Source organism: Amblyomma mixtum, chromosome 8 (assembly GCF_055824585.1).
Source record: "Amblyomma mixtum isolate Tamu chromosome 8, ASM5582458v1, whole genome shotgun sequence".
NCBI lineage: Eukaryota > Metazoa > Arthropoda > Arachnida > Ixodida > Ixodidae > Amblyomma > Amblyomma mixtum.
Window position 1 is genome coordinate 114945793 of NC_143019.1, and position 21071 is coordinate 114966863.

Genomic DNA, 21071 nt, shown 5'->3' on the forward strand with positions numbered 1-21071 from the left:
GCTGCCGTCTCAGGTTTTCCACGCCCAACTGACAAGAAGGCCATTCGCCGGTTTTTAGGCCTGTGCTCCTATTATAGGCGCTTTATTCAAGATTTCTCGAAAATCGCGGAACCGCTGAACGCACTGACCCGTGACGACACGCCCTTCCTCTGGGGGACCGACGAAGAGGCTGCATTTGTCGAGCTTCGCAGCCGTCTGCAAAGCACTCCGATACTCGGCCATTTCGACGAGCATGCTGCCACGGACATCCACACTGACGCCAGCAATGTTGGCCTTGGTGCAGTACTGATCCAGTGGCAAGACAGTGCAGAACGGGTCATCAATTATGCTAGTCGGACACTTACGCGCTCCGAGACCAATTATTCTACGACGGAGAAAGAATGTCTTGCAGTGATATGGGCCATCTGCAAGTTCCGACCGTACCTCTACGGACGACCCTTCCGTGTGGTAAGCGACCACCACTCCTTATGCTGGCTGGCGAGCCTCAAAGACCCCTCAGGACGCTTGGCTAGATGGAGCTTACGCTTGCAAGAATACGACTTAACAGTAGTTTACAAGTCTGGCCGCAAGCATCAGGATGCGGATTGTCTGTCGCGCGCGCCTATCCCAATCAATACCAAAGAAACCACCAATGATTTTCCTTTCCTGGGCTCTGTTAGTACCACCCAAATGGCGCAGCTTCAGAGGGCGGACACGGAGTTGGCGCCGCTCATCGATTACCTCGAAGGCAGTGAAGCTCCCATTCCGCGTGTTTTTCTTCGAGGGCTTCACACCTTCACTTTACGGTCTGGTGTTCTCTACAAGCGCAACTTTGCCAACAGCGAAGAAGTGTTCCTACTTGTCGTACCATCACAGCTGCGGTCTGAGATCTTGAGTGCCTGTCATGATGCACCATCCGCCGGCCATCTTGGAGTCAGCCGTACACTCGCGCGGATTAGACAAAAGTATTATTGGCCCAGGTTACTCCCATCGGTGCGGGCCTACGTCAAAACATGCCGTGAATGCCAACGTCGGAAGACTCCTCCATTGAAACCGGCCGGATTTCTTCACCCCGTCGATCCACCGAAGACCCCTTTCCATCAAGTGGGCATGGACCTCCTTGGCCCATTTCCGAAGTCTTCGTCTGGAAAGCGTTGGATAGTCGTTGCGACTGACTACCTCACACGGTACGCTGAGACCACATCTCTTGCCAAAGGCACTGCTGCTGAAGTGGCGCAGTTCTTCGTCCACAACATTGTTTTGCGTCATGGAGCACCCGCCGTTGTTGTTACTGACCGGGGAACTGCTTTCACGGCCCGCTTAACCCAGTCCGTGATGACTCTGACGCACACGAGCCACCGACGTGCTACGGCGTATCACCCGCAGACAAACGGGTTGGTAGAGCGACTCAACCGCACACTAGCCGACATGCTATCAATGTACGTTGACGTCGAGCATCGAACTTGGGACGCCATTCTGCCGTACGTAACGTTTGCGTACAACACCGCCCTGCAGGAAACAACCCGACTGACCCCCTTTCAGCTTGTCTTCGGTCGCCAGGTGATCACTCCGTTGGATGCTATGTTGCCCGTCGACCCTTACTGCGACTCTGACGCTGACATCGACGTAGATACCTTCGTTCAGCGTGCTGAGGAAGCGCGTCAACTGACCCGCCTGCGCATCCACCGTCAACAGGAGGCTGACGCCACTAAGTACAACTGTGGACGCCGTTTCGTCAGTTATGCTCCCGGCGACCTTGTGTGGATTTGGATACCTGTTCGTCGCCGCGGGCTCTCTGAAAAGCTGCTGCGCCGATACTTCGGCCCTTACGAAGTAGTGCGCCGCATCAGTGATGTGACTTATGCAGTTGCTCCCGCCCCGACAGCTTGTTCATCGCGCCGGTCGCACCGAACTGAAGTCGTACACGTTGTTCGCATGAAGCCTTACCACGACCGGCTACCTGACTGAACTGCGGTCCACTGCAGCTGTCTTCTACCCTTTCGCAGACTTTTCTCTCCCAGCCGCATCGTGTCGATGCTGCAGAAGAGGGGGGCAGTGATACATGCATTCGAAGAAGAGACGGAAGTAGTGCATGCGCTAGAAGAGGAAGAAGTTAGTTGGCTCTCTCGCGCGCTCTCGAACCACTGGGGGACTGCCGCAGGTTTTTCGTCTCTGCGCGGGTGTTCTTTTTGGCGTTGCACGCTACAATATTAAAGAACCCCAGGTGGTCGAAATTTCCGGATACATTCACTACGGTGTCCTTCATAGCCTTAGTCGCTTTGGGACGTTAAACCACCATAAACCAAACCAAGCCAACGAGGTCAGTCTAAAATTGTTTAGAACTTTTATTGAAGCGTAAAAAGAAATTTTAACGTAAAAAGAAACGTTTATAGCCGCAGAAAGAAATGTAAAAGTTTCTGTCTACTGCTGCTGCCGCCAGAGTTGAAGTTCACTGTTCGTGACGGTTGTTTGATGTGGCGTTGAAGGGCCAGATTCTGTGAAAAAATTTCTAGCACGTGTTCTTCTTGCGCGTCAACTGTTCAAGAAAACGTGCCGCGTGCGATCTGTAGTGAATGTCAATACGCATACCGTTATGGCCAGTGCACTGGAGTAAAAAGGAAACCTTGTGGAGCGGAACTCCCTAATGCTAGAAACGCATGCCGCTGTAGCAAAGGCCGACGGATTGGCTCCCGTGATCAACAGAGAAGGCAACAACGCTTAATCTGATGTTCTGGACGCTCTCACCGCTATTCTACACAAAGTGGAGAGCTTCACAGAGCTAACAAAAAAAGTGAATGAAATTGAGCAATACGTTCAACACTTGTCCGATAGATTTCACGACTTCTAGAGACAGGATTCTCGCCGAGAGAACGAAATCAAGGCGCTGCAAAAGATTATCAGAATTATAAGAGGTATACGATATGGCACATTTAGAGCGAGCACGACTGCAGCAAGATGTTAATTAGTTCGAGAATCGCAGCAGAAAACTTAAAGGGACACTGAGGAGAAATTGAAGTTGGCTTGTATCGACAGAATACCAGCTCCTGATTACAAAAACGCCACTCATACTGACAACAAAGCTCTTGTAACGTAGAAAAGAGCAAGAACCAAAATACAGGTATCGCCGCCACAGGCCAAACTCGCAAGTACAAGCGTCATGACGTCATATAACAAAACAGTGTTGCTAGAACCAATGGTTCTAGCAACGCTAGGACACGAGAAGCACAAATCACTGAGGCGCAGCCAATGCATGCGCAAATCTCCTTGACGTCGCCAGATGGCGCCACGTGCCGGGCAGCTGCGCGCTCGCCTGAAGCATCGGGACCAATCAGCGCCTGCTTGCCGGCGTTAGGCGGGCTCCCGGTATTCCGCTAGCGGTATCAAGGTACACGGTATGCTAAAGGTGTCTATTTGCGAGAACTTCGTTGACGACTTCGAGAACGAGATCCATCGTAACGCTCGCAAAACGCCGGTGCAAACGTAAGCGAAGCGACTGTAGCGACGGCCGCAATAGCCGATAGATGCCTTCAACGTGCGGCCGGCGGTAGCTTTCTTTTCGGCTGCTGCTAGGCCGCACTGCTGGCGGCCAGAAATCACGGAGTCTGCATCACGTCATGTCACGTCATGTTTCACGTCACTTAGTCCTCTGTCGTCATAGCCGAATCCCAAGTTTGAATCACAGCGGCGGGAAAAACCTTTTCAACTTCGAATCGAAATTTCTTAGAAATAAATGCATTTTTCGCTGCCGGCCAAGTGGCAACAAAGCCATGACATGCCGAACTATCGGATTTTGCTATAAAAAATATATTAATAGTGCTCTCCTCAGTGTCCCTTTAACCTAGAGAGACACGCTGTTCTGTTAGCACCAGATGAAACTCTGCTTTCTGTGTTAAATAATTTCTACCCCCGCCTTAATTGAAGTCCTGATTCTAACAGTAGCAGACTTTCATACATTGCACAGATTGTATGCCTGAAAAGATAACAAGCAAGGAATAATCGCTCGTTTTACAAGACAACGGACCAGAGGTTCTCGGCGGCTTTCAGCACACGACAATCGAAAAGGGGAACACCCGCCTGTTGTCACCTAAAAAAATTTAACTGTGTGTAACAGAGACCTGGTTGGACGTGTGAAGGACTGGCAAAAAGCACTGGTTATCTCTGTGTCTTATGTGTAAATGAAAAGTTGTCCGCAAAAGTGAACGAATGCATGCCATTCATATCAATGATGAATGCAATATAGAACAGTATAATTAAGTGCTTTGCTTGCTCAGGCGCTAAAAAAATCAGAAAAATGCAAAGCCGGCATTACTTTCCTGATAAATTAAACCGCACTGCTTCCTGCTTTTCGCTCGCAATGCTTAAAGGTTTTCACATCAATGCAAGATCAGTAGAAAATAAAACACAATCTCTAGAAGAATATTTAAGGGAACTTAATTTCAATTTCACAGAGATAATTATGAGTGAAACATGGAGCATCAATGCACATGATATTTTCAGAATGACCAACTACAAAACGTATTACCTAAACAGGCCTGTTGGCAATCGCGTGGGATTGGCAATACTGCTAAATGCGCACGACAATGGTGAAACGCTTGATTCATACAGCGTAATTCCACTGCACTACAAGCTATTACTTCCTGTGGGAAAATTTATCGATTCAGTCTGTTATCGCCTACCCAACGGGAACGCTGCCGCTTTCCTGACATTTTATAACCACTTTTTATCGTTTGGAGTACACTGAGGATTCATGCTTGATGCCTGAGGTGACTTCAACATTCACATGAGCAGCGATGATTATCATACACAAGAATTTTGCAACATTTCCACTTCAAATGATTTTACCAGTATAATTGTACTCCAAGCTAGAATAATCATTGGAAGTTAATCTACCTTCGACCTGTTGATTAGTGATTTATGCCCCGCCCCCCCCCCCCCCCCCCCCTCGAAAAAAAAATTAAGCCGGGTGCATTATCGTTCCCTATCAGCGCTGATCTACAGGCGTACTTTTGTATGGAGGTGCCAGCACGAATACTAAAGCAACCGAAAGTTTTCGATTACCAGTGTAAATAGAATTAGCACTACAGGATTTCCGGAATGTTCTTAACAAAGTTTACGAGACCCACGTTATTGATATGAGCAATGCGAATGATGTTAATTGGTTTGTTGGTTGCGGCCAGGTACTGCACCGTGGTCGCCAAATCCTGTTCTGGCGAGCAAGTGCATTGTTGTTTCTGGTCATCGAGATCAAGACGCACTCCAGGCCTGGTTATGCAATTCCATCAGCACGCGAATTTTTTTTAAAACCCTGTTGAGAATTGCGTGGAACCTGAATTCGAACCCTGGTCCTCTTGCGCGCGAGGTGGATGCTCTACCTATACGCCATCGCTGCGACTGTAATAAAGTCAATAAAGTTAGCAATAAAATTCCAATAAGAAAAGGGTTCAGGCAGGGAAACACGACTTCACCAATGCTATTCACCGCCTGTTTACAGGAGGTATTCCGGGGCCTGAAATGGGAACAGTTGGGGATAACAGTTAATGGAGAATACCTAAGTAATTTGCGTTTCGCTGATGACATGGCCTTGCTAAGTCACACATAACATGAACTGCAAAGCATAATCAATGAGTCAGACAGGCGGAGCAGAACGGTGGAGTTAAAAATTAACATGCTGAAAACCAAAGTAATGTTCAACAGTCTAGCAAGAGAACCGTAGTTCGCAATTGGCAGCGAGCTGCTCGAAGTAGCAAGAGAATATGACTGCTTGGGGCAGGTAGTGACCGCTGATCCGGATCATGACTGGGAAATAGCTAGAAGATTAAGAATGGGGTGGAGCGCTTTTGTCAGGTACTTTCAGATCATGAATGGCAGTTTGCTAATATCCCTCAAAATAGAAGTCTACAACAGCTGTATCTTACCGGTACTCACCTATGGGGCAGAAATGTGGAGGCTAACAAAGAGGTTTCAGCTGAAGGACAACGCAGCGAGGTATGAAAAGAAAAATGATACGTGTAACATTAGGAGACTGGAAGCGGGCGAAGTGGGTGAGGGAACAAACGCGGGTTAATGACATCCTTTTCGAAATCAAGAGGTAGAAATAGGCTTGTGTAGGGCTTGTAACGCAAAGGCAAGGTAACCGGTGGTCCATAAGGATGACGGAGTGGATTCCAAAGGAAAGGAAACATAGCAGGGGGCGGTAGAATGTTAGGTGGGCGGAGGAGATTAAGAGGTTTGCGGGGATGGTGGCCGCAACTGACAAAAGTCAGAGCTAATTGGAGATACCTGGGAGAGGCCTTTGCCCGGCAGTGGGAGTAGTCAGGCTGGCGATGAATGCGAATGATGGAGCAATAATTACTTGTTATGTTACACATATCTGTCCCGTAACAGTCGTAGGCCTTATACGACACCTGCCTTGCGGAAAGAAATAATTTGTTTTTGCGGGATATTAGGCGAGGCAATTAATTACGGGTGAAAGAAATTAAAGCAAAAGAAAAGGTATATAGATCCTTGATGATGGTACGCGCCCCTGACTGTCTTGGTCACTAAAACAGTTCCGAAATAAATCTACGAAGAAACTGCGATCAACTCGAAATGATTATTACTCGACATTTATAGACACTAAAGAACGTCGTCATGACATAGTTTGGTCCCGGTTAAACTCTTTGTTGCAACGCAACTAATCCGATGTTTGTGCACAAAGGTTAAAGATTAATGGCATCGAAGTAACTGGGATCGACCTGGCTATTGCTTGCACGGCGTTCTCACACAAATGAAAACACATGGGTGTCTTAGAGATGCATGCGATTACATAAACTGTCATAACGATAAAACACTATTGCCGAATCAACAATACACATGTGCGTTTTTCCCATAAAGAGTTCACGATTGGAATTGTTTGCCGGAGCATATTATGCCAGCGTCGTCCTCTAGCTTTGACGGTTCTCTTCCGAATTTTTGTTTACTTAGGTATCGTGTAGCATTTTAGCCGTGTGCTTTGTACACACAACTGTAGTTTTGTAGCGAGAGCTACACTACGCCTCCTCTTCGAGCCTTCAGCCTGGCACCCCTTGAGCTCCGTGGCGGCGCCGTTGGTCGCATGGGTTGGTCACGTGGCGCAGAGCAGCCGCCGGTGCCGGCGCGGGAACACCCACCCGAGCGTGCGCCGGACTAAGACGTGTGGCCTGTCGGCTTCGTCGTTTCTCGGCTGGAGCCACGACTCAGTCTTCTTCACCCCTACAAGATCGACGTCGTTCGACACAGCAAGCAATCTGGACTACTTGGATTCGAAATTTTGCCAGGTGGGCCCACGTTTGCCGATTTTAAGGCCGAAATACGCCCGTCCAACCGGGAGACGCAGTTTGGCCTAACGGCGTCGGCGTTGAGCCGACCTCCCGAGGTAACAAGGCTGCCCCTGCCTCATTCGTGAGGGGTTACGATCCCGACGGCATGATCTGGAGGACCGTTTCAGCATCAGAAGGAGAGAACTCCGCAGCTATTCCGAAATTCCGGCGTCAATCTATTAACGAAGTTGCCGCGCGCCACTCGATAGTTCAAGCCATGCTGGCGGCGTCCATCGCTGCTCCGGCCTCCGGCACACAAGCTGGTAAGACGCAGCGTCGTGCCTCGCCATAATAAAGTTTTTTTCTCTCTCTCCTGCCCCGTGCGCTGCAGGACGCAAAAGCAAGGCCCATCCCAGCTGAAAGCCCGGTCCCCTCCCAAGACCGGGCCCAGACGACTTCGTGGTCGAGCTCAAGACACGCAAACATATGTCGCTGCACCAAGCTTTTCTGAGAATCGCTACGGCGCCGCTAATACGGCCTACCTCGGGCCCGAGGTAGCAAGACCTGTTACGGCTCGGCCATTCCGTGAACAAAACTTCACTGTGATTCACACCCCGAACCCGCCGGCAGCTGATCGGCTTCTCGGGGACATCTCCATTAGCATCGAGCATGGGACAATTACAATGCACGGATACCTTCGACAAGACGGAGGCGATGTCTGCCATGGTGTCATCACTGCCAGCAACTCGGACGCTACTGAATCGCTTCGGCAGCAGGTGCACTGGAGGACAGGTTCCATCGCAGAGGTAAGTAAATTCGGCTGCTGTAACAAAGCTCGGATCAGCTTCGCCGGGAGGGTAAAACCGTTTTTTGTGCACTATGAGAACATGCTCATCCCTGTGCAAAACTACTACCGGACGATCCCAGCCTGCTGCCGGTGTGGGGCCGTTGTCCACCTAATGGATGCTTGTCCCAACACACAGCCGAACGCGTGCGGTCTCACTGGGAAACAAGCCCCTTCAAAAAGGGGGGGGGGGAAGGGGGCGGGCTCCCAACGAGAGTATGCCCCGGTGCTTGGTATGCGGCGGTGCACACGACACAAACTCGCGAGGAGTGTGCGGCGAAATTCCGCAAGCACCTCGTGGCCGCCCCTAAGGGCGTCAAAAAAAAAAAACAGCTGCCAAGAAGAAGAGCCACCATCTTGGCCACCCCGGTGAGTTACCAAGCCGGGACAACAACACCGAGAAGCCGGCTACACCCACCACAGGAGCCGGCAAGCGCCCGTCGACGCAGCCGCCACCACACAGCGACACTGGAAAGCAGTCGACAGTGCTACCACACGGCAAGACCGGGGCCTAAGGTCAACACCATGAAACAAGGAACGCAGGTGAGCGGTACGGACAGGGCTGCCTCCTCCTCCCTTCCCTCCTGCCTCCTCCCCCACTGCACCATGCAGTGCCAAGCTAACCAAAATAGCAGCTCCTGAGGGCAAAACTGAGATGCTGCTCCTGAAAATTGCACTCTTAGAATCGCAGTCAAAGGAGCCTATCACTCCCCCTTCTCACCCCGGTACCGAGGCAATGGAGAGTGAGCCCACGGCACCGAACGTAACACCGAACGTGGAAGCTGCACTTGACGCCCGTCTAGAGGCCCGCATGGACGCCCGTTTCAATGCCCTGAAAAGTCAAATTTCCGCGGAACTCCGCGATCGCCAAGATGACCGAAATTGTACGCACAATCGTCGCACAGCACATCCCACACTCTTCGTGTGGCGTCCGACGAGTCGGCGGTCTAACCAAAGACGTGTTTGGCCACTATCCCAAAATATCGCGTCGCACCGTGGAAACTTTACTAGAACGCGATGACAGCTGCTCGCTCTCCGGAATAGAGGATGGCCCCGTCACCGCGAGCGCTGGCTCCGTAGCAGCCTCCTTACAATAGCCCTCTCACTTAACTGACCATGGCGGACAGGCCTCAAATTAGGCGCTGTCCTCAAACCAATTCGGCCACCCCCATCCAAATGACCCAGTGGAACTGTCGGGGATTCCGTCCCCGCGCCAAGCGGGAGAACCTCCGGTTTTTCCTGTCAACATTCGATTCACTTCCTGCTGCGGTTGCCCTCCAGGAGGCAGGGAGTTGAGCAACCCTTACAAATAATGTTACTTTCCAGCAGGACCCCTCTACCTGTATCTGCGCGCAGAAAATTTCTAGAGCAAGCTTGGTTGATATTGACCTCAATACTGCATATTCCTATCGATGATCACAGAAAAAAATGCACCCTTACATATAATTAATATCTATTCTTCTCCCAAGATAAAAATTGTTACCTTCACAGCCCTGTTCAGCCGCGCAGTGAAGGCTGCGCAGGGATCCCCTGGTGATCTCGGGCAACTTCGACGCTCCTAGCACACTCGGGGGGGGGGGGGGGGGGGGGGTACGTGCGTGAAAAGAAGCGCGACCGCAAGCTACCGAAACTTGCGCGCATGCTGGGTCTGGCCCTTCACATCGACCCTGCACTTCCAACGAGGGTGGGTAACTTCTTGACTCGGGACACGTGTCCGGACCTTACCTTCACCAAAAACACAATACACACGTAATGCGCCCACACCGAGGAAACCCTCAGCAGTGACCATTGCATACTCTACACCAGCGTTACAACCAAACCATTGGCAAGATCCCACGCCCAAGCCCGCCTGCCCGGCTGGACAATTTTCCAGCAAACATTCACAAATTCTGCACCTATTCACCAAAAAAGGCTACCACTCGTGGCCACAAGAATTGGTTACACATCTTCGTACGGTAGAAACTCTAGTTCAACTATCGGAGGCCACGCCGGAGGTGGACAACCACATCCTGCACCTCTGGAAGGTGCGGCAGAGTCTCGTCCGCAGAAGGCGCCACCAAAAATATAATCGGAAACTCAAAATTCGCATCGACCGGTACAACACAGCGTCTAGACATATGCCTAGCCGGAGCACTTGGCGTCTCTTTGCGCCTTGATCTATCTGCCTAAAACCAGAGCCGAGACAAAAAATTGACGGCCATTACGTTACTTCCTAATGCAAAATTTCATTGCAGCTCATCAGCTGTTTTAGCTTTTTGACAGATTCAGGCAAAGAATTCGAGAAAGATATGTATGTACAATTGCAGACAACTTGTTATTTTTAACAAATATTCCTTTTTCAAGAAACACTCCACTAACAGTTCTTGACTGTCATGAAGGAAACTTTGTGGACAGAGAAATAGATGGATATATGCTCGACTTGCTCTACCAATGCCTGGTTCTTAACGACGAGGTCTGTGCAAGTATTTCGCTAGGTTGTCACAGCTGTGAGAGGCGTTACGAGCGAGAGGAACGGTATGTTCTCACGCATAAGTCGTAAGAAATTCCCGCTTGTCTTTATGTCTACATTAAAGTCCCCACCCACCCTGCCACCCTGGCTGGTGGCAGCGTTTCTGGCGCAACGTTGTCAATGCCAAAGCATGCAGCGCACATCTGTCACTACCGCCACGTAGCTTAAAGCACGATTGACATGTCCATTGTTCCAAGAGGGCAGTTATGCGCCTTACCTCTGGTTCAGGTGTCCACCGAGATGTGTGAGACAGATACTGCTCATTTCATTTCCTCAAAAACCAATTTACAAATTTTACCCTGCGCTTTCCAAAACCCCACTATTGGTTTCGCAGCTCTGGGAGAAAGATACTGCTCATTTCCTTTCCTCAAAAAATACCGAAGACACTTGAAAATCTAAGGTGTGCTTGGCGAAAACTTTGTGGTCAACCCACTGCCGCTTCCCCGAACCGCTTGGCCCGGAATCACTGGGCCGCTTTGGACCCATGTGTCTCACTCACTCGATTGCAACGAGACGTCTGGTGAAGGAACGGCGGTGTAGCTGCAACCGATGATGCGTGCGCGCTCGTTCTACCGCTACTGTTTGACGTCACGGTTGCTATGCACAGCTGCAACCCCCACTGGCGCGGCGGTTGCTAAGGGGGGGGGGGGGGGGGTAGGTTCCACATGCACTTCCTTCTTTCCAAGCTCCCACTCCATAGCTTTCGCAGCTAAAAGCGTGTCCACTGCTGCTTACACCGGACAACGGCGACGGCAACGGTACCGGTGGCGGCGATGCCGCGAAACGCAGAAACGGGCGCCTAGCATCTCGAACGGGCTATCCAGAGCTGTAGCAGAGATACATAAAAATTCACATGCATACTACGCATTCAATACCTCTGTATCCAACAGGACCCCCGAGGGTCTACGTACTCGTACGCAGGCTCCCAGAACGCGGAACTGGATCAACCGTTCCGGCTTCACGAAGGCAGCCTTGAGTCAAATGAAACGAGGAACGCCATCGGTAAGAGACAATATAACTGTGAAAATGCTTGCCAACCTTCCCACCCGGCCTACAAAGTGCTCCTCGCATACATAAACTCAGTCAGGCTAGGTGAGGCACTCCTCCCAATCGAATGGGTGTCCGCCTTGGTCACCTTCATTCCTAAGGCCGGCAAAACCATAAACATGGACACCCTCTGCCCCATATGCCTCACGTCTTGTGCGGGAAAGCTGGTGGAAACTATGGTGCGTGACAGGCTGTCCGAGTGTTTGGAAAACCGAAACGTATTCGCAGACACCATGTTCGGGTTCCGCCCGCACAGGACCGCGCAGGATGTCCTGCTTCAGTTAAACCGCGACATTCTGAATCCCTAATACCTCCTTAATGACAAGGTAGTACTCGCCCTAGATGGGAAGGGGTCTTTCGACCATGTAACACAAGACATAACTTTGACGCAACTCTCCCATACCAACTGTGGACACAACACGTTCCAGTACATTAGGAAATTTCTCTGCGCCCGCCAATCTTATACCCGGATGCAAGATAACGAACGCGCTATATACTGACGACATCAAAATCTTGGCTACGCACGGATCGGTAGGAGACATTGAAGCCAACCTGCAGCAAGCGTCGGAGGTTGTGGAAGCTTAGGCCCGCTGCTGCGGCCTTCAGTGCTCCCCGGCCAAATCGGAATTTGTGCTCATTCCACCTTCGCTGAAGTGCACTAAAAAAATCGAACTGTCCCTAGCGAGCGGACCCATCCAGAACACGCTGAGGTAAGAGTAATGCACAACCTCTTCACCTCCTTAGCAACCGCCGCGCCAGTGGGGCGCGCAGCGGTTCATAGCAACCGTGACGTCACACAGTAGCGGTAGAGCGAGAGCGCTCGTCGGCGGTGGCAGCTACACCACCGCTCTTTCGCCAGATGTCTCGTTGCAGTCGAGTGAGTAAGACGCATGGCTCCGAAGCGGCTCAGTGATTCCGCGCCAAGCGGTTCGGGGAAGCGGTATTGGGTTGACCACAAGGCTTTCGCCAAGCACAGTTTAGAATTTCCAAAATATCTTCGGTATTTTTTTGACGAAAGGAAATGCGCCGACCAGGCGTGAAACACGTCGTCAGCGATAGCAAAGCGGCGGTTAGGAATTTTAGCAAGGTTAGAGTCAGCAGTCCTGCTGCCAAAATTACGAACGAGTCGTCTCTCGCCGAAAGCGTGACTATAATCTGGACCCCAGCACACACCGGTCTCGCCGGCAACGAGGCTGCCCACATGCTCGCCCGCTCCTCATTACCTCGGGGTGCTGCGGACGCCTCCACAACATGATCTAAAAGCAAAGAAAGTATTGGTACGTTTAGGGATGTAACCGAAAATCTGAAGAAAGACCGGAGGATATATGCGCCACCGGATTGATCCTTGAGTAAAAAGGAGTCGTACGACTGGAGAAGACTCCAAGCTCGAAATTTCTTCTCGCCCCTGTGGAGGAGTTGGACGGGTGCCAGAGGGCGGAAGAGGGACGGTGCAGAAACCGAAATTTGTAAATTTTGCGGCCACGTGGCAACATTAGATCACATAATTTGGAGATGCGTTCGTACCCCAGGGTGCAACGCGATTAAAACTAGCGAAGAATGGGAGACCACGCTGAGAAGCTCCGACGAGAAAACTCAGCGCTTCGCCGTCCGCCTGGCGGCCGAGGCTGAAGACCTCCTCTCCTAACGGGATCGGATGTCCTCCGGCCGCGGTGCGACATACTGCCTCCCCGGACGCCTGCGTGCGGACCCGGAGGCGGACCCGGAGGCCGCGCCATCTTCGGCGGAAATAAATGTTCTTCCTCCTCCTCCTTCCCGGAGTACGCCGATGAGTACGACCACAATCATGGTGTTGCTTACACCACTGCGAACTAAAAAGTAGTGCTCGATTACATTGCATCCCAAAAACATAAAACGTCTTGAACCATCTCGAAGCAACTCCAAATGACTAATGACGTCATGCGTTGCATTGAGATCGAGAGCAACAAGTTCTGACTGAGGCTTCTCTTAAATGTCTGCAGAAAGGCGTTTGGCCAGAAACTTCTCTGAAACGTCAGTAGTAAGACGCTGTCTTAGAATTGTTTATAGAATGTCAAGCTTAAGAGCACGTCAAGGGGATGCGCGTATACGATCTTGAAATTAAGGAGAGATTTGTCGCCATGGATTGAACATGTTGTAGATCACGAGAATCGTGGATAAAAGCAATGGCGGTACATAAATTAGACTGCTACGCGTTTCTTCGGTGTTCCTGCTTAACGTTTCGAAGAGCAGGCTCACCGGGCCAAAGAGCGCTCTTTGTACTCAAATTCTGAAAGCGCTTTTTTTACAACGGAGCCCTAATTCACGCTATAATCGCTTTAACAACTCGTAAGGCTGGAAGTATGTTACATATACTTGCCATGAAAGCGGACGGTAGTTATGCGAGTGATAAAATTCGCTTAATGTTGCAAACGCCTCGTTAGTCCGCCTAGGCTGGTCGGCGGCAGCGCCCGGCTGGACCGGTGCAGTGCATTCTGCCATGCGGCGTCTCCGCTCAGTTAGCTTATTGACGCCAACACTGCCTTTGCCCAGCCCGCTCGCGAGCAGTTATGCTCAACTAAAAAATATTGTACTTCTACGCACTATCTTCCTTACGTCCTGAACTTCGCTGCTTGATGCTTGGTGTCGCTCCGCTGGGTGGCGATACAGACTGCACTCTGTTAACGTGGTTTTAACCATTTGTAGTGAAAATAAATGTTTTGATGTAGTAAATAAATAAATGCAGTTTGTTTATACTTTCATGTTGTTCCTTTGTTTGTTTTCGAGATCAAGAATTTAGTACTTCATTTTGCCACTTGTCATTGCAGTCGTTAGCGGTTGCCTGCTACGCGCGCTAAGACAACGCTGCTAACATTGCTTTCTGCCCTTTGTTTCATTCAGGTTAGCGCTTCACGCTGTTTTTAGTAGTTTCTCCACGATATCTTTTACTACCAGGGCTCCAATGATATGAGAAGCTCGTAGTGAAGTTCGCGGTGGTGTACATTGTTTGCCCCATCCGGTTCGCGTTAGTGGAATGCCCATTACGTTCTTTCTCTAGTGCTTTGCGCACAACTACAGAGAAGGGGGTGAGTCATACTCAACCCAGCCGGATAAGAGGGGGGGGGGGGGGCGCCGGATAGCGGAGGATTACGGGAAAGGTAAAGCTCCCTTCAGGGACAGATTCATTAGGTCTCATCCTGTGTGCACGTGCTTACGGAGAGGCGGATCCGCGTCACAGTGCGTGGCTTTTGTCCCATGTCTGCAGCGGCGTGCGTTGACAGCTTGAAGCGCGGTCAACAGGATTTTGTCACGCTAGCTGCAGGCATGTGGAGCGATGATGCGGAACAGATGGGTTAAAGGGACTTTCCTTCAACTTGGGTCAACCGGACGTTGAAGTAATCGGCATCATGGGAAAGTGAGAGTATTCGCGAAGCTCGCCGCAGGAAAGCATAATTCTCCATAATCGTGGTGGTAGAAAGTGTACATGTGTGTACAGTGTTGGTGACGATGAGTTACCTTCTTTCCCCAATCATTGATTGGTTGTGTTGTCCTTTCCAAATATTTGACTGGCGATGTTTTCCTTTCCCCAATAATTTATTGGGCGGATGTTTGTGCAGCTACCTGATTGGTTACTCTCCCCACCGAGGGCGGGTACATAGGCTTTAAAACCAGCTGTTTCGGCAGGAACAAGGGCTCGTTTCGTTATGTAGAACTACGAGTCAGTCAAGTGTAAATATGTTTTCTCCTTGCTTGTATCTTCCTTTGTGTTTTTAACTGCTATTAAAAGTTAACCTCTCCAGAAGTGTCCTCTAGCAATGTGATTGAGCAATTTGAATCTGAAAGACGACAAGCATCCTTAAGCATCTATCATCATCAACCCAATTCCCCTCAACAAGATCATCCACAGAGGGGACATGAACTGGCGCAGACGAGACAGGATTTGCTACGTGTTTCGGCTCGAGGTATCTGACAAGCTCATGTCAGTGGACAAGCTGCAGAGCAGTACGTCCTAATGGAGGAACGTGAGTCAGTGTCATAGAGTGACCTTGGAAGCTTCGGAGACTGCTGGTCAATGTTAGCGGGACGTAGGAGGCTCAAGTCAGCCAGGAGCTGAAGGCGCTAGGCGACCGACGTGTCTTGGAGGTGCCAAGTCGGTGAGCTGCGGAAGGAACCAGATGTCCACGTTGAGGTTCAAGACAGGAACCAGGCGACCAGCGAGTCAAACGAGGCAGACGTCAGCAAGCTGCTGAATGAACCGGGCTATCGCATTGAGAAACTTCAAGCTGCAAGGCGACATCGTCAGAGATGTTCAAGTCAGCGAGCTGCCGTGACAGCCGGGGCTCAACTCATCCGCATCGAGGAGCCCGCTGTCGTCACTTAAAGCGACGAGACTGCCGGGGCAGAGGAAAGCTACCAGTGAGGTAGGAGACCTTTCTGCTTACTCCGAATTCACCATGTCGGTGTAGTGTTTTCGTACTAGAAATGATAGTACGGAAAATGTAGATGGCTGCTGTACAATATAATTGGGAGAGCATTATGCGACGCATAGAGTTTGAGCAGAAGGCAGAGCAGCTAGCTGCTTCAAATTGAGAATTTGAAACTCGTAATTGAGCGAAGAAAGGTAATGATTGCACAGATGCAATCGAAATTAAACCAGGGAGCGAAAGCTGACAGCAAGACCCAATTTGCTGCAGTTCAATGTTTTGATTGCATGAAATGTGGGCATTTAATGAATTGACTGTCCGAACTCGAAGCAAGAACACTATGCTCATGTGGTGAGGAGAGACGAGCGGAAAAGAGTAGCCCATGTGGAGATCCTGGTGCCTGATAAGCGATGTTCTCAATCGGAGATGATTGTTGATAAAGCCAGTCAGTCAGATAAGGAAAATGACCAGGAATGCGGAGATTTGCGTACCAAAGGTCAGAGTTCTAAAACGTTTTAGGGACCGAAATAACGCTAACAGGAGGAACGATTCAGTCACTTTCTTGGGGTGAGAGCTCCGATGAAACAAAATGGGAAGGTGTGGTTTTCCAGGTAGCAGACGCTGGTCTAACGTGCGAGCCGATATCTACAGCTGTGGAGGGTGCAATGGTTAGTCAGCAGGTCCTAACACTGTGTGCCTTGCCAGAAGAGATGGCTGACGGAATAGGGGCGTCACTCACGTCTGTGACGCACTTGCTGTCAGAGCAAGCAAATATTGAGCAGGCCCACGAGGCACCTGCTGGCGAACAGGAGCTCAGCATTCAGCCAGAGCAGGTTGGCGCTCACGCAGAGGTAGCAGTAACGCTCCATAAAAAGGAAAACCTAGATCTGATAGCGAGAGCACTCTATGCAGGCGAAAGTAAGCTACCTGCCAAAGACGACGTCGTCAGCCAGCCGGTGCTGACACTGTATGCAGTGACAGCAGATCAAGCTGAAGGTGCAGGGAGGTTTGTAGCACGTGAGGCGCCCTTTCTCATAGAACAGCCAAAAAGGGAGCAGCGACCTGAAACTCGATGTAAAACTCCACGCGAGGTAGCTGATGACAGGAGTAACCCTGATGTGAATTCCAAAGGGCCGATCGCACACGCGACGGCAGCAGTTTTCGTAGAGCGCATGGAGCGGGTGACCTCTGTCAATCTTGAGGAGATTGACAAGGCAGACCGAATAGCGGCGGCAGCCTTTGCGACCCGCGTGTGCCGTATAATCCGGAATTTTGGTGCAGTCTTCTCGACAAAGCCCAAAAGAAACATGTTTGTTTCGAGATGTAGGAGGCTAGAAATTATTTCTGCCACTTTGATACACTAGTCTTGAATGGTGGATTTTGGAATGTGCAGATTGAATTCCGGCCTCGTTTGTGCGGATTGAACTAACCGCTATGTGCGCGTATGTGTGCGTGTTGGCGGACTGACTGGACAGCCGGCGTACGTGTGCGTGTGTGTGTATGCACTTTTGTTGTCGGACACCGTGGCTGAACTTTACCATGTATCACTGACAAGCGTCCGTGTGACATTATTGGTTTGGAGGTGTGAAGTTCGCGGTTCTGTACATTGTTTGTCGCCTCCGATTCGTGTTAGTGGAATGCCCATTACGTTCTTTCGCTTGTGCCCTCCGCACAACTGCAGAGAAGGGGATGAGTCATACTCAACCCAGTGGGATAACGGGGGGGGGGGGGGGGGCGCCGGATAGCGGAGGATTACGGGAAAGGTCAAACTTCCTTCAGGGACGGATTCATTAGGTCGCATCCCGTGTGCACGTGCTTGCGGCGAGGCGGATCCGCGTCACAGTGCCTAGCTTTTGCCCCATGTTTGCAGCGGCGTGCGTTGACAGCTTGAAGCGCGGTGAACAGGATATTGCCACGCTAACTGCAGGCATGACGAGCGATGATGCGGAACAGATAGGTTGAAGTGGATTTCCTTGAGATTGGATCAACCGGACGTTGAAGTAATCTGCATCATGGCAAAGTGAGAGTGTTCGCGAAGCTCGCAGCAGGAAAGCGTAATTCTCCAAAGTCGTGATGGTAGAAAGTGTACATATGTGTACAGTGTTTGTCGCGATGAGTTACCTTCTTTCCCCAATAATTGATTGGTTGTGTTGTCCTTTCCAAATAGTTGATTGGTGATGTTTTCCTTTCCCCAATAATTTATTGAGTGGATGTTTGTGCAGCTACCTGATTGGTTACTCTCCCCACCGAGGGTGGGGACATAGGCTTTAAAACCAGCTTTTTCGGCAGGAACGAGGGCTGGTTTCGTTACGTAGAACTACGAGTCAGTAAAGTGTAAACATGTTTTCTCCTTGCGTGTTTCTTCCTTTTTGCTTTTAATTGTTATAAAAAGTTAACCTCTCCAGAAGTGTCCTCTAGCAATGATATTGAGCAATTCGAATCTGCAAGACGACAAGCACCCTTCAGTAATCATCATCAACCCTAATCCCCTCAACAAGATCCAGAGAGGGGACATCAGCTCTCGTTTTCCGCAAGTAAGTCAGCCTTCATTTCTCTTAATAGGTGAAAGCATCGGTCTTATAGCGTATAAGCCGCTAATGCGCCTGACTGAACCGGCGGCTAGTGTGTCGCTCCTTCGGTTGCTAGTGTGTCGCTCCTTAGAAGTACCAGCCAGTGTCTTACATACCGATGTGTGGCGTGAATGTATTAAAACAGTGCGTTTGCATGTGTCTGCGCATTTGTTAAGCGGGTACAGCTGGTTTCCATTCACATACGAGCTGCTTTCTTTAAGAAGGCTGTCAAGAAATACCATAGCAAAAATCTGTCATCATTTGTGCTGGCAACGTGACAAAAGCAAACTGCTCTGTTTAGACTAAGTAGAAAAGGCGAAGATATTTTGCATACATATTGATTATATCTGTACTCGATTGCATTCTGGCAGGATGTTATTCTTTCCAACAACTCTCTTCTAGACTCATGAGTGTTCTAGTTAAACTTGCTGTGATTTCCATCAGTCAAAGGCTTTGGTTATCTTACAATTGCGGAGTGAAATCAGGAGTCTGCATAATCGTGAACTAACCATGAAGCCCGCCGCGATAGCTGTGTTGCATTGGTGATCGGGTGCTGATCCAAAGGTCGCGGTTTATTCGATGCGGGCCGCGGTGGCCGTATGTTGATAGAGTCGAAATACAAAATTCCCTTGTGCTGTGTGGTGTCAGTATATATTAAGGAACCGAGAGTAGTTCAAATTAACCCGGAGACATCCACTACGGCGTCTCTCAAAGTCAATGTGTCGCTTCGGGACGTTAAACCCTGCAATCTAGAAGTGGTCATGAAGCGCAAGTTGTATTGCTTTCATTAACTTCAATAACGGCATTCGTAAACCAAGCAAAGCACTCAAGCAATATATCGTAGCTGACCTGTATTTTGTTAAACATCATGATTAAAATATCGAAGAAGGCTTCGTACAATAACATAGATCGGCTGATTTTAGTGTCTATTCTGGGCTGTCCTGAGCTATTTCTTCTGCTGCATGGCTTTTCATATGCTCAGGTTTTAAAGCATGTGAAAGCTTCTTCACTTGCTTGAGGTCTGCGGATGCTTATTGACTCATAGGATAAAAAGGAACTGAGAGAATCCGGATGTGTTACTGCACTGACTTTTAAAGCTTTTGTTTTATTGCGATCGCGAGCCCTGGCACTGAGGTAGTCTACTGGGTGGTGCTGATGTGTTTGTGCGCAGCCTGTTTGGCGGTCTCATGAGCTGGGCCTTCGCAGGCATAGCTACTTGTATTAGTTGGTAAAATATAGCAATGGGCTCGGCTGGTCTTGTCCCTGCTTCGCTTTGTACATTTATTTTTGGGCACAGGCTTTTCAGCTGTGGTTTTCAGATGACCTTCTTGCGTGCTCAACTCCTCAGGTCTAGGTAAGCACACTTTGCAGCTGATACTGTTGGTCTTGCACTTCATGCTTTCCTTTGTAGGCGTAGATTGTTGACTGATGTTCGTTTCAAAAGCCCTATTGTTTTTTTTTACCTTTAGGAATACAGCTGTTCGCCAGTGGAGCAAGAAGCTGGGCTTTTTCTCTGCAAATTAATCGCAGCACCATACACTGGGCTGTTCACACGACTTGGGTAAGACGTTTTTCCAGTTCTGATGTGAGCATTTGAACTAATGCGTCTTGTACAGTGGTGGAAGTAATCTCTTGCCTGCAGTGCTATCATTTGAGCTTCATCGTACAGATTAGGAAGGAGCTGCTTGGTCATGCAGTGTCAGGAGCCTTATACACACGCATCGATATTTGTCCTATCTTTCTGATGTGGCCCTGTTTGGCTCTGATGGCAAAGTTCCAGATTTAACCCATCTCTGGCGTATATTGAAATGATATAGCTATTTCCAAGACAACAGTATCTTTTCTATGCTTCCGCGGGATAATGCAATATGTACATCATCAACCACTTTGATCCAGCCGCATCGTGCAGGTACGAGAAAGCCTGCTTGCAAGATATTGTTCGGGAGGTTCTCTGAGTACAGTGCGTCAGAGTAAAGGAGTGCACTTTGTATTGAATGGTTGGCTTTCTGTGTCTATGCAGGTTCTTTTAATTTCGATTATGTTAAAGATCCTTCCAGCGAGTGACTTCCTGAATTTATGATGAGCCATTGCACTGTGCTGAAACGCCACTGACAACAACGTCATACACATCTATGTTTTAGTTCAGTTAATTTTCTGCCTGTGCTGTCACTACTTTTGTATTCCCTTGTCTTACTTGCTTCTGTCTCTTGGTTGGCCATTCTACGTGCACCTAACTGACTCTGCTTTTGGTTCACCTCATGTGTTTCACTTCTGCAGGCTGCTGAACGGAGCTAGACTTGACTAACCCCATCATACCGTCTACTTGGCAGCCTCCTTACAATAAAGTGATTTTGGGAACGTCTATAGAGCGCTTCACTATCATCTACATCAAAGCAACTTGATCATCAACGCATCTATTGTGAGGAAAGCCCGGGGCCGCAACAA

The 21071-nt window shown here is 49.7% G+C and overlaps 1 pseudogene; it reads left to right on the forward strand.

The window, feature by feature from the left end:
• The first annotated feature begins 6215 nt into the window (after positions 1 to 6215).
• On the forward strand, positions 6216 to 9509 carry LOC149334029 (uncharacterized; annotated as a pseudogene).
• Positions 9510 to 21071: the final 11562 nt, after the last annotated feature.